Source organism: Apus apus, chromosome 2 (assembly GCF_020740795.1).
Source record: "Apus apus isolate bApuApu2 chromosome 2, bApuApu2.pri.cur, whole genome shotgun sequence".
Lineage (NCBI taxonomy): Eukaryota > Metazoa > Chordata > Aves > Apodiformes > Apodidae > Apus > Apus apus.
Window position 1 is genome coordinate 43742014 of NC_067283.1, and position 11428 is coordinate 43753441.

Below are 11428 nucleotides of genomic sequence, written 5' to 3' on the forward strand. Positions count from 1 at the left end.
TGCTGGCTCATGGATAATTTACTGTCTACCAGGACTCTAAGATCCTTCTCCTCAGAACTGCTTTCCAACAGGTCTACCCCTAACCTATATTGGTGCATGAGGTGCATTTGATGCTGGAATATTAAGAGCCCTCAAAATATCCTCTGAAAAGACAGCAACAGGGTAAAACTAAGAGAAATGTTAACGTGAACATGGAAGTAAGAAGACGCTGGTGGCTTCAGTTAGCCTGGTTTCTTGCATGGTACTGAGCCAGCTTACAGGAGCGAGATCTGTTCCCTGTTTCTGTGCCTTCTTTCCATGATCCAGTAAACAGAGAGTTCCTGTTCCTCCTGAGCTTTCACTGCCTTTTTCACCATTTGTGTTAATGTCAGCAAGACAGGTGTGATGCCCTTCAGCTCGGTTAATCATTTCCATCAGTCTTCCTGGACACTTTCTCCCCAGGATTTTTCACCAGTGTTGACAAAGACCTTTCATTCACTAGGTTTCTGCTCCCAAAGACTTTGTGTCTTCATTTTTATCTCTTTACAGAAGGATCAATTGTGAGAACTGGCAATGCAAGCAGAGCTGTCTAAAGAAATTGGGATTCTCTGGGCCATCAGGAGTCAGAACATTTAAATTAAATCAATTTTATAGGCTATTTGTGCAACTAACATTTTATTCCTGATCAAAAAGCTGTTTTTCCTATTTGTTTCAGACAAATGTTGTACATATTATGTGTCCAAAGAGAAGCAATGAAGCTGGTGAGGGGTCTAGAGCACATGTCTTACCAAGAGCAGGTGAGGAAACTGGGGTTTTTCAGTCTGGAGAAGAGGAGGCTCAAAGCAGACCTTATTGCCCTGTACAACAACTTGAAAGGAGGTTGTAATGAGGTGGGTGTCAGTCTCTTCCACCAAGTAACATGAAACCTTATATTTCTAAGATAGGACAAGAGGAAATGGCCTCAAGTTGCATCAGGGGAGGTTTAGATTGGATATTAGGAAAAATGTCTTCATTGAAAGGGTTATCAGGCATTGGAACAGGCTGCCCAGAGACATGGTTGAGTTGTCAACCCTGTCCTCCTGGAGGTATTTAAAAGACGTGCAGATGTGGTGTTTAGGGCCATGGTTTAATGGTGGACTTAGCAGTGCTAGGTTTGAACTTGGACTCGATGACCTTAAGGGTCTTTTCCAACCTAAATAATTCTATGATTCTATTATTATAGCAGCATACCTTCTTAATTGCCAAATTTAGGAAGGAAGTAAGTCACAAACCACATCTGAAATCTAGTTTGAAGAATGTCAGATGTGACTCTCCTCAGAGATCAAGAACGTGGGGGGTTTTGTTTCTTTTACACAGTAGCAAAACTAATTTTTAATCATCTGTAAAAGCATCTACTGCCTTATAGTTTTCTATCATCACTGACCAAAAAACACAAAGCAAATTCACAACTAAGGCATGAGAAATTCAGTTTGTCCCTCTTTGTTTTGAGTAATGTCTGGATATAGACATTGCCTTTTCTCTTTTGGAGTTTCACTGATGGCTTCTTCAAAATACCTCAGACAGCTGTTTGTTGCTTTATGTTTTTATTCCTTTACTGCAACACTAAAGATGTGTCTTAGATTCCATTTCTGAATCTTCTGAATCTAATTCTGAAGCTGAACCAAAATACTTTCAAATATATTTATTTCCCTTCCAGAGGCATCCAGCTTTATACCTTGCATCTCTCGTCCAAAGAATCAAGAGCTGCTTTAATCAATTAAAACCCCTCAGGGACAGCCTTGATCACATGGTTATGAGCCAGGACATGTAGGCATGGGCAAAATAAGCACGTAATTAGGGCAGCAGATTGCTGGGACAGCAGAAAAAGGGAGTCCTTTGTCTATTTTGCTATGGCCAAGTTTTAGAAAGCCAAACTAGCTGCTGTGGCAGGAGAGGGTGAGGGCCAGCCATGCTTTGCCACTGGAGGGAGAGGAGGTCTCCAGAAGTAGCAGTGACTGCTCCCATCCCTCTTGCTCCCTGCCCTTAAGCTGCAAGCCAAGCTCACAGAGCTTACAGCAAACTCATTCCCATTTTTTTAGCCCTGCCTAGAAACATATTTTATTTCCTGACATATGTATTTCGTTGTTGTAAAACTGACCACAGGAATCTGATAAAGAAATACCATTCTCTTACAAGGAATTCACTGTTGGGCTCAATGAAATGCATCGTCTCCAGTGAATGAGGATCAGTTCCAGAAACTACTCCTTAGGACTTCATCCTTTAAAAATTGCTCAACATGGAATATTTCTGTGAGGCTGACAAGTCTAAACAAATAGTGTTTCAGTTTTAACGGTTTGGAAGTAATTGCTGACAAATTGCTAGTTCAGGAGAAGAGATTAATCCCCCACCTTTTCAAAGAAATATGAAGTAGTCCGTGTAACAACATTCCTGTCATCTTTTTGTGTTCTTCCAGGAATGGACCAAATTAGCTGAGTAACTCTAACATTCCTAGAAAAAAATCCTTTCCATTGTGATTCCATGCAGGTCAGGTTATCTCCTTGTCAAGGTTTAGCACTGGGCTGGTGATTAAACAAATGACAGATTTCTTTATTAACCCCTCTCTCTTCCCAGAAAGGGAAAGGAGAGATAATAAGGAAGAGAGACTTACAGGTTGGAAACTAAACTATGCTGCTTTAACTAAACAGTAATGATGAAAAATAAAATAATGAAATATGTGCACATATATGCAAAACCGCTATGACCCTCCCCCCCCATCGTGCTCACACACCACTGGGGCTGCAGGGCAGGATCTGGGAAGGTCTCAGACTGGGCTCCTAGAGTCAGCAGTAGACTGAAACTGGATTCAGGAACACAAAGTTTTGAGAACGAGCAGATCAGGATCAGAGGCAGAAGAACTGATGGAGTTCTCCCAGGACACTGGCCATGGACGAAGAGAGCATGAAGCACTCACCCTGGTGGGTTTGAGAAAGTGTGACACAGTCAGTTTGTCAGGTCTCCCCGTACTTATGTTCCAACCATTGTGCCCCTCAAACCAGGACACTCCTTGAGTACATGATCTGTGGATGAAAAAAGCTCTATTACAAATCTTTCCAAGTCCACCTGTATTGTTATTGTTGCTTTGCTCCACTAACTCTGAGTCAATATAACAAGTTCTTCTTGTTGCTTTTTATGAGCTGACATTAAACTTGCAATTGTTTGGGGTCGTTCATTGCCTCAGAAGTGCAATTATAGCCATTGAAGTCAATTGTACAGAACAAGAAGCCTGTGGGAGAAAACAATCAGCACACTAAGGAGTAGAATGATCCCTGCAATAGTGATTATAACAACCATATCTAATTTGCAGACTCACCCCTCTGTAGTGCCTGCTTGAAAACAGACAGCACAAAACAGCTTTTTTGTTCACCAACTGAATACTTACTAAATAAATACCAACTAAATAATAAAATTACGGATTTGCTTCTAAGATTGAAAAGCTTTTTCTTATCCAGTATGGGGAAAGAGAACTTCTTGCTAACTGCAGTGCAAATCTGGGTCTGGTGGAGGGTGTGAGATGCATATTCATTGGAATGTTTCTACACTCTTCGCTGTTTCATTATCTTCGTTCACCTTTGCAGTCACAAGCACAGTGTCATTTCTCCAGTTCATGATGATAATCGTAAATAATTCATCTGGTGTGAAAAATGTTTTGGTATAACTGATTTTTCCTTTTGTTAATTCCTCTTGTCTCCATTTTTTGTACATGCACAGTAAAGCCAGACACATTAGAGACAGCTGATATATGGACCAGCCACACCCAAGACTTCTGCCTCTTTCAAACACTGCAGTTACTTGCTTGGCCGTTATCAGCAGTATAAGCACAAAATAAGAGAGGGGTTAATTTTATATGAACACTTTGAAAGCTGGTGTCAGCCTGCCCAAGTATTAGTTTCTTTCTCTGTCTCTCCAAGTCAGTTATCCGAATGGTATCCTGTCCCACAGTTCCTCCTCCAAAGCCAAATCCACCTTTTGGCTCTGCAGCATTAGAGTCATTCTGCACCTTCCTACCTGGCTTGCTTTGCTCCTCACTCTTCTTCATCCCTTCCCACTTGTTGTGCTGTTCTGGTGAAATGGTTTTCCTCCTCAAATGACTCACACATAAAAGACGTCTCCAAAATGTTTCCATCTACAGTGGTGGCAGTTTCCTTTAAATAAATTCAGGACAAAAAAACCCTTTCCTTAAAAAAGCACGTGTGTGCATTGAATACTCTGTGACAAGAGACAGGGCACTGTCCTCTGATCTCTCCCCAGTCAAGGTCTGTCGTGTGAGCTCTCTGAGGAAGGGATTATCTCTGAAGCCTTTCATTGGCCAGGGTACAGGACAGAACTGTGACCAAAAAAACCAAATAAATTATCATCATAAACCTGAGATGGGGCTCAATGAAGCTGCACATGCTCGAAGTCCAGCTGACTTTGATTAAAGATCCACGTGCACAAAAGCTGACCTCCCTGGGGTTGCTTCACATGAGTGCAAACAAGTATCACCCATAGGAAAAGACATCACTTCTCTATGGTTTCTAAGCTATTTGCTGAGACCTATTTGGCTTCATCTTGTACGGTATCTATACAGCTTTTTACATAAAACTGTGTATGCAAAGTTTTACATGTGAGAGGCTGCCAGATGGGCATTTTCATTTTGACTTTCTATGTGCTGAGCAAGGCTAACTGTATTTTGGGAGCATGTTTATGCATACTTCAATGCAGTATTTTTCAGTTTGCTACTCTTTCTTCACTACAGTAATTCAGCCCTGCTTTCCCAAGAGTAATAGGAAAGAGCTAACAGATGCACTGGATCAGGCAGAAGGTGAATGTGTCTCCTCCCTAGACAGCAGTAGGAGCAGATGTCTATGAGAAGGCTGTTGGGACTGGGCTACCACACATGGGTAATTCCTCTGAAATACCCTCTTAGTTGCTGCCATCTCAGGCCTTAGAGACTTCTTGAGCCAGATGTCATATCCTCTCTAATAGCCCCTGATGGACCTTCTCTGCCCCTGAACGTATTTGATGGCTTTTTGAGCACATGCATGTGCAGCAGGCAAATCCACAAGGTGCCCATCTGTTTGTTAAAAATTCAAACAGCAGCCTGAGTGCCAGAAGTGGTCTGGTTTAATTGGCTTGGCTCTCTCAGTAAGTTCCAGACTTGCAGGGAGAAACCTTGTCCAAAAAAGTATATTTTTAATTATCTGAGACATGCTTAAGCCTTTTATAAACTGAGGTATATTTATCCTATGTTATAACTGTTAAGGGATTTTTAAGGGTGTATTTATGCTTGACTATTGCTTATGATTAGGTTGTTTTAGTATAATTATTAAAATTGAAAACATGACATGGTCTAATGTTACTGCTTCAAATGTCTTAGTTTCCATGTGTAAGCCCAAACAGGACTAGAAAAGCCTGGGCAGTAATAATGGTAATAATACAATTACTAATTTTGCAGGCACCCAGCCTTTCATCCTGCTTTGCACCAGGAGGGGAAGGTCCCTCTTGATAACAGTAAAAAAGACACACACATACTGTAAGGTATAATTTAAAATACTGGCTATTATAGCTAACTCTATAAGGAGAACATAGTATAGATAATCTCATGTCCCATTAACTGGTGGAAATCACAGGTCATGTAGCATCAAAAGGGCCTCTGACCCATGCACAGCAAGTTGGGCAGACACATTCTGTAGAGGAGGTATTCCCTCATTTTGGTCATTGGAGATACTGTAGGATTTTTTACAAGAAACGAGTCTGTTCGTGATTTCCGTTGCCGAACAGAAAGGATGTTCAAAGGAGAACTTGCTGCTGCATGCCTAGATATCAGCATGGACGCTCAGGAGACCTAAGGACCCATGCCGAGAGGGAATAGCCTGCAGGCTCCTCCCCTAGAAACCACCTGCAAAGTTTATCCACAAAAGATCTGTGCAGCACGAAGCTGTGGGTGCAGGAAGTGCAGCACCAAACGGGCTGGGTGACGGGGGGACACCCAGCATGGTGACAGCGGAGCATCCAGAGGCCAGGAATCCCCTTTGTATTGCAATTCCACTATATATTGCTAGTGTGATACTGTCCCTGCAGACCATTACTATCACCCTTCTAAATTAAAATCATGTGGAAGGCCAAAGAGGTCAAAGAAGTCAGTTTGGTATTAAACATGAGCTCCTCCTTGTGGAATACCCGAAGGAGCCTGATCAGAGAACACTGGACTCTGACAGCGTCACAGACAAAATGTCAGTGTGTATATATGGTTTTTGCTGTGGTTGCAATGTCTTTGCATGGGGTGCATACAGCAGTCTCAAGAAGAGCTTAATGGGGGTGTGATGGGGTACAGAGGCTTTTTACTGGCTCCCTGCACAAGCTGAATTTCACCACTACCAAACTGTCTCTTAATCAGCTTGTTTACGTGTATCCCTTTTACAGCCAGACCTTGGCAGAGATTTCTGACCAAGACATGAATTTGAAACTTCATATTTTTTTTAGGAGTCTGAATGTCAGTTCTTGCCTTGGATCTGATCTGTGACCCACAGGCCACCTCCTGCAGGTTCTTCTGGCCACTCCTTCATTTTTCTAGCAGACCTTTAATGCACACTAGGTATAACTTTCCAAGGCTTTTGGACAATCAAATACATGAGAAAACAATCAGGGGCTTTCAGGGTCAGAATTTAACAACCAAGAAGAATTAAAGACCAGCCTATATATTCTGAGAAACAGGAAACTCACATTTGCACTAGTTTATATACATGTGCATGACTCTGCACAAACTTTTAGAACAACTTGACCTTATGAGGAAATTGCATCCATTCCTGCATAGAGTCATAAGAAAAATCTAGCAGGAGAAGTAACTGTTAGTGCCACTTTATCCTCATTACAAACCAAAAAATTAAAGAAAATTTAAGCATTCAAGCAAAACCACAGTGATTCCATTCTGGTCTCTTTCAAAAAGGGGCTTGCTGCTGTCACCTGGGAAGGGTCAAAAATCAACAAACATTAGACCTACAGTGGTCATGTCTGCCTGCAGAGGTTGTCCACATTCCTGCCACTAGTCACCAAAGGTGATAGACTGGAAATTAAGGGACTGTGCAAATGAAAAGTATTCTCCTGAATTGCCAGGCTCCTCAGTGAGATATACTGAGACAGAGAGGCAGCTTCCAGAAACAAGGCCAGTTATCTATAGCTGACACAATATGTATGTTTATTGAAGAAACAAGTGGGAATAGAAGAAATACAGTGTGCCCAGGGCAAAGAAAAGCATGTTTGTGCTCAGCACATCAGAGGGGTCATGAAAGAATTGTTCTGTGTGAACACATGACGTCTGCATTGCTGCCAAAGGCAAGGAAACATGGTATTATGTGAAGCAGCTTTCATTAAGGACCTCATATTTCTAAGATAAAAATGACAGAAAACGCACAAGAAATTTGCTGCACTCAGTTATTTCATCCCTTTCCCCTCTTTTGCCAAGTAATACCCATCTCATCCCTCTTACCTGGAGACATTCCAATACACTTTCCAAATCAGAAGAGCAATTTTGCCTAATTCAGAACTGGGTACATTTGCCCCACAATGAAGCAGAAAATCCAGGCATGAAAGAAAGCATTTTTTTTTAAAGCTTCTGCTAGAGTAGTTTACAGTTACTCCTGTTCCCCAGAGCATATACAGTTGAATTCTAAGAACTGACAGCCCACTAACAAACTGGTCTATTGAGACCACGAGAGTTATTTATTCTTGTGAGGTCAAATTCTCTATTGGCTCAACTCCACTAACTTCAATTGAATTCTGCAGTCATAAATTTTACAAAGCTAAACTTCACGGACAAAATTAAAAGTCACTCTTTCTTTGCAGAATTTCTTCATACATCGAAGCTAACAATGTGAACTGATCAGTTCACGCAACAAATTCATGCAACTGTTTTTCTTTAATAATAGTTAAGGTTGCTTCAAGATACATTATCTCATTCTAAGGCTGGAAATGAGACACGAAGGAAGAGTCTCATGTATTCTTCACTTCCCTCATAACACAAATAGCATGTTGAGACTCTCCATATCTTGAAAATTTAGTTATTGACTAGGACTCTGCTTTCTGCAGAGACTTTTAAAAGCCTCCCTACCTAGAAGTGTTTTTAAAAATCAGCCTGCTGCTAGAAGATGAAATTTGGCAATGGAATGGGTATTTTTCATCCAAATTTTCATTAAAAAAAATAAATTCCATTTTAGCTTATTTCAGCACCAAATGATGTTAAATCAGTCCACAGCCACAATGATGAAAATGCAAAAATGGGCTGAGCTGAACAGGAGAGATGGAACATATTCCCCCAGCCCTGCCTTCACAACAGTTTATGGCCTGTTGGTCCCCTCATTGTTGTGGGAAATGGAAAGTGTCTGCAAATCCCCACTGGAGGAGTCATGAACTGGATCTGGGTCTCTGCTGTCACGGAAGAGAGCTTTTAACATACCTTATAATTGGCAAAAACGACAAAACACCTGCCATCTGCTTAACTTAAAAGGATAATTTTCCTCTGCTAGGTCCCAAAAAGGACTTTGACACCCACTTGCAGTAAAGAAGGACAACCCACTCATCCTCAGTGGAACAAGGTGCTTCTCCTTGAAACCAAGTAAGGCTCTTCCCTTACAGAAACAATCTGGAATTAAGACTCACTCCCCAATATTTTCTCCTTCATTATCTGTGGCTGACATTTCAGAGGAGGATGTAATGAATCCTGTTTGAAGGCACTTCTCTGCCTCCATGCACAATCTAGAGAGCCATGGGCCTAACTGATGGCTGTGCAATTTACCAGGAGACAAATGAGTGGCAGATATCTATATTCTCTGCTGTGTATGGACTTCTACCCCTACCTGCTGACTGAGCAAGGACAGTAAAGCCTGACATCATGATATGTTCTCTCTGGATACAGGTGGTAAGAAAATAGCTATGGCAAAACCTCAATTGCTTCCCAGGGCTTTTGGTCTAGGCTCCTGGGTTAGACTGGTTTTGCCAGCCAGTCCCACCTTGGAAAGCAAGATAACACGGTCTCTGAGCACAGAGGAAGAAACACCTCCTTTTAAATAAGTGAACAAGATTCTATCTTTTAACAAATACTTGCACTACAAGTATTTATTCCCAGAAATTATTTGTGAATGCATTTGTTTGTATACCTAGATCTTCAGTAGAAGAATATATGCAGTGAGGACACAGCTATGAACACCCAGGAGACTAGTTTATTTCATAGTATTAGGAAAGCAGATGAAAAGTTTTAAAATGGTAGCCCCAGCTCCTCCTGTGCTTAAAATACAGCCAAGCTATCCACAACACTGCCTACATTGTGAATTGCCAGGCTGGGGATTGAGAGGAGAGAAAAAAAGGTTACTACATTCAAGGCAAGAGGTAGGAAGACCCAAACATAGATAGGACAGTGAGCCCAGCTAACAAACATAAAGATTCTGCTTCTTCCCAAGTAGTTTCCTTGCTTTTTGCCTTTTTTTTTTTTTTTTTTTTTAATGCTATTTAGATTAAGGTGTTTGGGAAATATTAAAAAATAATTCCTTGATATGTTCCCCACATTAAAGATCTTCCATGTTGTGCACTGAACCACAGGTGGGCTCTAATTCCCCTGGTGAAACATGCTCTCAGATGCACTGAGAAACTGCCCAGGGAATGACAGGGAAACTGTCATTCGCTTCTGAGCAAAATTTGAGGAAGGATACGACCAGTCCTGCTTTATCTGCATCCTTACTTGCAGGCCATGGGAAAAGATAAGTATCCCATGCTCTTTTTCCTCTACTCTAGTTCTTCCTCTCTGTGCTTTTTAGATCCCAGTTGCCATAACTGACCTCCACATCCATCTACCTGGCACTTGGCAGGGAAGGGGGGACTCCAGCGTGCCAGTTCATTTATGGGGATTTAACTTGCATCCTAACTGCAGTCAGGAAAAACAAACTGAGGGAGCACTGAGCACTGCCCAGTATATATACCAGCAGGTACTGGGAATAATATATGCAAAAGCTCGAACTACAACTAGCACAACAGAAGAACTGATCCTATTTAAAGATCCCTTTTTTTTTTAACCTGCAAGAAAAGCAGGGCAAAGGAAGCTACAGAAGGCAAAGAGTAAAAATCAGAAAACACAACTGGAAAACAGAATGAAGAAAAAAAAGAAGTAACTCTCCTTGCAGTGGGAGGGCTTAATAGAGAATGGCAGCTATTAGCTATCATGGAGTTCCTAGCAATTCCTCCTTGAAAGACATTTTTCATTAGAGTTTTAGACAAAATTCTCAGTTGATAAGCAGCAGAGCTCTCAGCTACTTCAGACCAGCACAGGAACTGTCCCCAGATGGATCACAGGTTTATTTTGAGAAATCCTGCACCCCTCCAGGAAAGAGGCAGTTCTCCCTTGCATCAGCCATGTGTTCCACCTAGAACCTTGTGTGCTCCTGGGACCTCAGGAGAGCTCCCCACTGCCTGATCAACTGTCATAGCACAGCAGCAGTGTTCAGTTCCAGCAAACAAACAAAAAATATATATACTGACTAGACATATTGTTAATGCAATTACAGTAATACTAACACATACTCAATGTTCTGTAGATCTTTGCTTGTTTATTTTTACAACTTCTCATCCATACAGAACTGTATTTGTGTACTCATATAGATGCTGTGACCTTCTCTTAGCACCAAACAGTATTCAGAGACAAAAAGCATCCCCAAACATTTTCTCACAAACTCTTGGGAGTCTCTGCTAACCTCATTCCACTGGCACTTTACAAAACAAGCCTACCCTTTCCAGGAAGAAAAAGATTTAAATCAGAACAGGCACTTTGATGGGAGACAAGGTCACATTAGCACGGAGACAACTACTTAAGGTTTGGCAGCTTCTGATTAATACCATGCTCAGTCCACTTCCTAAGATATTTTCCAATTTATTTCCATGGGTTGGCTAAGGCCCACACTGTGCACACTGTGGGTTATTCCTCTCACCTCAGGCTCTCTCAAAAGTACTAATCAAATAGGAATTAATTAAAAGGGGGAAGAAAGGCCCCAGTTTTGCCCTCATTTTGCATGGACAGGTTCAGTGGGACTTTTAGAAGGTAGATCAACTGCCTGATGCCTTTTAATTTTTATGCCTTTTTTTATAATTTTGAGAGGAGCATCATGCTGTGCTTGCAACATCCATTCTCTCATGCCTGACTGGCTTAGTAATCGTGAGTAATACTATCATTCCATAGAGAAGCAGTAAAAGTATACAAACCTGCAATTTCTCTGATCCCACACCCTAACTGTTCAAATATCAACAAGACCAAAATCTTCTCTAAAAAATAAAAAATGATCCAAGTGTTCTATGGTTTTGAGGCTCACTGAAATTTCTGTCTGACAGCAGTTCAGTGATAACAGAATTGAGGAATATGCTCCACAGGAAAAGATAACAAAGAGTTGATGTT